General features: G+C 44.5%; 1 pseudogene; it reads right to left on the bottom strand.

Moving 5' to 3' along the window:
- LOC110300908 overlaps positions 1-6,588 on the bottom strand; it is a 21,051-nt pseudogene continuing 14,463 nt past the window's right edge.

Raw genomic sequence — 6,588 nt, forward strand, 5'->3', positions numbered from 1 at the left:
TCACATCATTGTCAGAAAGGTGGTTTTCTCCGCTGCAGGCTGGCCCAACTTCTCCACAAGGGGATGGGTGGGCGGAGACATTCCTGCACAGAAGACGGTATGGTCACGTTTACTTCTGCAGCACCGTTTGCTCTCATATTTACATGGTATTTCACAGAGTCGCCTACTCCACTGAGTATTCCGGTCATATGACATCCAAGAGCATCGGTAGATCATCACCCCAACTGTATGGGACGCCAAAAGCCTGGCCAGGTATGACCTCCGGACAATCAGTCAACTGAGAGAAGTCTGTTTGTGGCACATTTCGAGAGAGCCTGCACGCGGGAGTGGGACTCCCTGCTCATCCATCTTTCTTCGAAGAAAGAAGTCCCATTCCAAGTTCTCTGTGCTGAAGTAATACTCAATTTGGCGCTTAATGTACTCATTAAGCAGTGTTTCTTCCACATGACACACCTGCATACCTGTGCCGTCATCGTAGTGATACATCATGCTGGTGTTAAGCTCTGTAGAATATGGCTGCTCAGTCCTTTCCCCTAGCTCTCAATAACCATATGAATAATCAGAGTTCAATCTAGGGTTTCCTCGACTTCGGCCTCTTCCCCTGTCTCTAGTGGAACTTCGGATGGTACCATCCTCACTTCTCACACTGGATTCTCCATCTTGATCATCTCTTTTTTCTCTATCCTGTCTCCAACTTCTTGTATCTTTTTTTCGATTACTGTGCGCTGGTTTATTTGCTTCAGGTTGACTTCTAGAGCTGTTCCGGGACCCAGGTCTTTCCTGGCTGGCTGGTCTCACAACATCTAAGTGGAGTGGTATCCATTTGTGCTCATTAGCTCTCTTCGGCTGGCTGCTTTACTGAGCCTCATCCTCGCTGACTTCTCAGTAGGACCATTTAGTTTTGCTTCCGGGTTCTCTTTGCTCTCACTGTTGCTTCTTTTGTCAATCTTTGTAACCTCCCCGCTGGCCGGACACAACAAATCTTCTCTTCTTTTTCTTTTCTAATTTGTGGCTTTTTATTTCTTTGGTTGATAACACACTCTGAGACCCCGTGTTAACCAATTCACCTGGTGTTGGCCAGTTTGCTAGATCACTGAAGTCACTAGCCTTCTTGGATTTCTTTGTCTTGAGTTTGCCAGCTTTTATAATTTTGGGGGAACTGATCTCGGCCTCCGGAGAGGTGCTCCGGCCCGTGCTCATGCGGGGCAGGAGCTGCAACAGCTTCTTGGTCCACGGTTTCCCTTTTGTGGTTCCCCTTTGGTGGCGGCAGCGGCTTGTCCTCGGGCGGGCTGCCGCTGGGTCCTTGCAGGCATCCTCCGGACAGGTAATCTCTAATTATCTCAAAAACAAAGTTTAACTTCAACTTTCCAAAGATTTAAAATGTAACGTGGCCAGATTCCCGGGCTTCTTTCCACTGGAACAGAACATTATCTAGTCCGTCTTGTCAAAGTTACAGTAGCTATTAATTCTACGCTCCCAGGGCAAATTTTTCTGCAGTGGCTTCTTAACTCTTCTTGGAAAAACAAAACAAAACAAAACAAAAACAACAAAAAACCGTTATTCCTTCTGCAAGGTGCTGCAAAGTAAGCTGCCTTCACTCTGGATTTCCTGTGATCTCCCTCCACTGTTTCCTCATTCCAGTGCTTCACACAAACCATCATCCTCTCAATTCACAGCAAAACTTAGCATCTTTGATTATGAAGCTTGTTCAGGTGAAAGAAGTAATTTAAACTTGGATTTTGCGGGGCATGGTGGCCCATGCCTTTAATCCCAGCACTCGGGAGGCAGAGGCAGGCAGATTTGTGAGTTCTAGGCCAGCCTGGTCTACAAAGTGAGTTCCAGGACAGCCAGGGCTATACAGAGAAATCCTGTCTCGAAAAAACAAAACAAAACAAAACAAAACAAAACAAAACAAAAAGAAGTATTATACTTAAATACAGTCCTTTGGCTAGTGTAGGCCAGTAATCCAGCTACTCAGGAGGCTGAGGCAGAAGGGCCTCAAAATCACATGAGCAACTTAGGAAAACCCTGTATCAACAACAACAATAACAAAGAGTCTGGAGATATGGAGTCAACCATCAATACCACAACAAAGAGAAACACAGGCAATCCCCTAATTATAAAAATTGTTCTACTGTCATCTATTGGGAAGGAGACAGCTTTAACTTTAAAGTTCATTTAAATTATTATTATTATTATTATACAACATAAACATTATTATACAACATAAAATTTATTTATGTTGTATATGTATTATATATTATTATTTATATCACATATGTGTGCATGTATATATGTTTTTGCCTTTGTGTATGTACATACATCATGTGTGTACAGTGCCCAAGGAAGCTAGAAGAGGGTGTTGGGACCTCTGGAGCTGGTTGGTTGTGGGCCACTTTGTGGGTGCTGGAGACTGAACCTGGGCCCTGTGGCAGGACAAGAAGAACCTTAAAATGCTGAGCCCTCTTCTCCAGTCCTGGTTTTAATTGTATTACATTAATTCAAAAAATTTTGTATGGATGTATAGATGTCTTGCTTACATATATGTCGTACACTACATGCATGCCCGGGAAAAGACCAGAAGAGGACAGTGGATCCCCTGGAACAGCAGGTACAGAGGGCTGTGAGACACCATGTGGGTGCTGAGAACAGAACTGGGGTTCTCTGAAAGAACATTGATCCATGGATCCAGCTCCTTTTATTACATGTATTTATTTATTTATTTATTTATTTATTTATTTTGGACTGGGGGTGGGGAGGTGTATGCTAAGGCATATAAGTGGAAGTCAGAGAAAAAACTTTCATGGCTTCGTTATCTCTTTCCATCTCTTTGGTCCTGAGGAGTGAACGCAGGTCACCAGGCTTGGTTTCTTTACTCACTGAACCATCTCACCAACTCCTTCCCCCCCCCCAAAAAAAAAAGACTTTTAAAAAGCACCAATAGATGCCAGGCAGTGGTGGCACATGCCTTTAATCCCAGCACTGGGATCCAGAGGCAGAGACAGGAAGATCTCTGTGGCTTCAAGGCCAGTTTGGTCTAAATAGTGGGTTCCAGGATAGCCAGTGCTGCATAGTGAGACCTGAGGCCCTGTCTAGGAAGAACAAAAACAAAACAACACCGAAAGATTGATAGCATATTGCTGTGTGATATGGGCCAGCTGGGCTTACAGGCAAGCAGCACTGAGCCCAGCTCTGTAGGCAGAGCTTTCAGATCCTTGAGCTTTGTCTGGACTCTAGCCTGTTAAGCTATGGGAGGAGGAAACCAACTCCTGCAGGTGTACTCTGAGTCCTCGTGACTGTGGTAGCTCAAGCATCCTTCCACAAACACACACATAGTAGATAAATGCACTGCCATCATTTCCCTACATGTATCAGATTAGCATATCTTTGTTTTATAGTGTGATAGAATGTTTGGTTTTAAATTTTTCTGTCTGAGGTGGCTGGAGAGATGACTCACAGGTTAAGAGCCCTAGGCTGCTCACGCCAAGTAGCCACATTCGATTCTCAACATCCATGTGGCTGCTCACAGCTGCCTCTCATTCCAGTTCCAAGGGTTCCAGTGCCCTCTTCTGACTTCTACTGGGACCAGACACACATGTGGTGAAACAGACAAACATGGCAGACAAAACATTCATACGGTAAAAATAAGGAAGGATATTTAAAGAATACTTGCTGTTTGACACAGAGGAGCACAACTAGTCAAATTGAAAAATAAGTGATGTGGAATACCCCAATTAGAACATCTATATTACCCTCCCCACACAGTTCGGGACAAGGAGGTGGGAAGATTAGGAGTCAGAGGCCTGGGAGGACTTGTATGAGTGTCTCCAGGACATGACAGGGTTCCTGCACTTCCTGATCTCACGCCAGCAGAGGCTGCCTGAACAAGATCTACACAAGATCCAGCAAGCCAGTCAACATTCCATCCCACCAGGCCCCACCCCTAGCTGTGAGCTATTAGCCTTTCAAGGCTGCTCAGAAATCCAGAGAGTCAGTTACCCTCAGGCGTGTGACCATACTCTAGTGTACAGTCCTATACCTACGTGCGTACAACAATAACTGGACTCAGTGGGTTGTAAAGAAGCGGGGGAGGAGGAGGACAGAAGAAATAATAATGAAGTTAGGAGGGTGATGTGGGACAGTCTGGGAGAAGTCAGACTACATTGTATACATATGTGAAATCCTCAAAGAATATATAAGTAAAACAAACACAAACAGATCTGTGAGCGGACTCAGCAGATAAAGGCACTGTGCACGCCTGAAATGAGAATTCAATACCTGGAACCACTGTAGATGTAGAAAGAGAGAACCAACCCCACAAAGTTAACCTCTGACCTTCACATACATACCTTTTCAAGTCTGCACATGCATCATGTACACACACACACACACACACACACACAAAGTAATCACTGCCGAAGTTGCTGACTTGGGTTGCCTAAAACACTAATTTGGGTTGGGATTAGTGCTTAATTTCTAACAATTTCTGAACTGACACTAAACATACTTCTGCCAGTTTTTTTCTACATTTTAATGCAAAACAGCATTCTTAAGAGTTGAAGTCAAAATATCAGTCAACTCTGAAAAATGTGGAAGATTGTCTATATTCTGCAATACCCAGTAGTCAGTTATGACTTTATTATGCAAAAAGTAATATGGACATCCATCCTATTAGCATGTGTGGTGTTTTGAATGAAAATGGACCCATAGGCTCTTAGGGACTGGCACTTTTAGAAAGTGTGGCCTTGTGGGAGTAGGTGTGGTCATGCTGGAGGAAGTGTGTCCCTGGAGATGGCTTTGAGGTTTCAAATACTCAAACCAGCCGGGCGTGGTGGTGCACGCCTTTAATCCCAGCACTCGGGAGGCAGAGGCAGGTGGATTTCTGAGTTCTAGGCCAGCCTGGTCTACAGAGTGAGTTCCAGGACAGCCAGGGCTANTTCTAGGCCAGCCTGGTCTACAGAGTGAGTTCCAGGACAGCCAGGGCTACACAGAGAAACCCTGTCTCAAAAAAAAAAAAAAAAAAAAAAAAAAAGCTCAAACCAGGCTCAGTGTCTTTCTCTTCCTACTGCCCGAGGATCCAGATGTAGAATTCTCAGCTACTTCTACAGCATCATGTCTGGGTTCATTCTGCTATGATTTCCTCCATGATGATAATGGACTGAACCTCTGAACCTGTAAGGCAGCCACAATTAAATGTTTTATTTTATAAGGGTAGCTGTGAGCTCCCAGGGGGCCAGGTTAGTTGACACTGAGTGATCTTCCTATGGGGTTGGCATCCCCTTCAGCTCCTTCAGTCCTTCCCCTGACTCTTCCATAGGGATACCCGACCTCAGTCCAAAAATTGGTTGTAAATATCTGTATCTGTCTCAGTCAGCTGCTGGTAGAGCCTTTCAGAGGACAGCCATGCTAGGCTTCTTTCTGCAAGCACAAGATAGCATTGGTGTCAGGGTTTGGTGCCCACCCATGGGATGGATCCCAAGTTGGGCTGGTCTCTGGTCAGCTTATCCATCAGTCTCTGCCCCATTTTTGTCCTTGCAAAACTGCAAAAATTTGTCCCTATGAGACAGGAACAATTGTGGGTCCAAAATAAGCCACCAGTCAAAGAGCATACACTAGCTTGTCCAAGACCCCAGGCACATATGTAACAGAGGAGTTCCTTGTCTATCTTCAGTAGGACAGGATGCACCTAATCCTGTAAAGACCTGTTGCCCCAGGAAAGGAGGATGCCTGGGTGGGGGCACCCTCTCATAAGCAAAGAGCAGGTACAGAGTGAAGAACTCTGGGAGGAGGGGTAGGGAGGGGGCAACATGTAAATAAATAAAATAATTAAAAATAGAATAAAATAATTTAAAATTTGAACCAAAAGAGGGAGAGATTACAAGAAATACAAATGAAACTCAAAAAAAAAAATCATAAGGATCAAGAGAAATGGATGAAACCCTAGATACATGCAACATACTAAATTAAGCCACAGACCACACATTCCACCAGTCAGGCAGGAAATGTTGAAGTGTGTTCCTTGCACACTGGCATTTTGAGAGAGATCTTGATCTCGTTCTATTTTTTCCACAGCACCCTTCAGGGAGTAATTAACCTGCAGGCCACTGAATACAGACACTGAGGTCTCCTTAAGGCGCCAGGGCACTCACATGACAACCATCTCATAACAAATTCCATCTACTCCCTGATAAGATATCTCTAAGCATTTTTTTTTTTTTTTTTTTTTGGTTTTTGAAAAAGCTCTGCAAGTAGGGGGGGAAAATGAGGCTCATCAAATACATTGAGCACATGAGAACCCTCCCCAGCCACTCTACTCTGTACTTTGTCTCCTGCAAGCCAGTGTAGTAAGTATCTTTAGGGCAAAGCAGTTGAGTTAGGTCCAAGTCTACACCTAAGAAGCAAGTAATGGAGCAGGGGCAGGGGGTGGCACACACATTTAATCCCAGCACTTGGGAAGCAGAGGCGGGTAGATGAGTCTCTGAGTTTGAGGCCAGCCTGGTCTATAGAATGAGTTCAAAGGCAGTCAGGGCTACACAGAGAAAATCTGTCTTAAAAAAATTGAAAAGGAAGGAAGGAAGGAAGGAAGGA

Source organism: Mus caroli, chromosome 8 (assembly GCF_900094665.2).
Source record: "Mus caroli chromosome 8, CAROLI_EIJ_v1.1, whole genome shotgun sequence".
Lineage (NCBI taxonomy): Eukaryota > Metazoa > Chordata > Mammalia > Rodentia > Muridae > Mus > Mus caroli.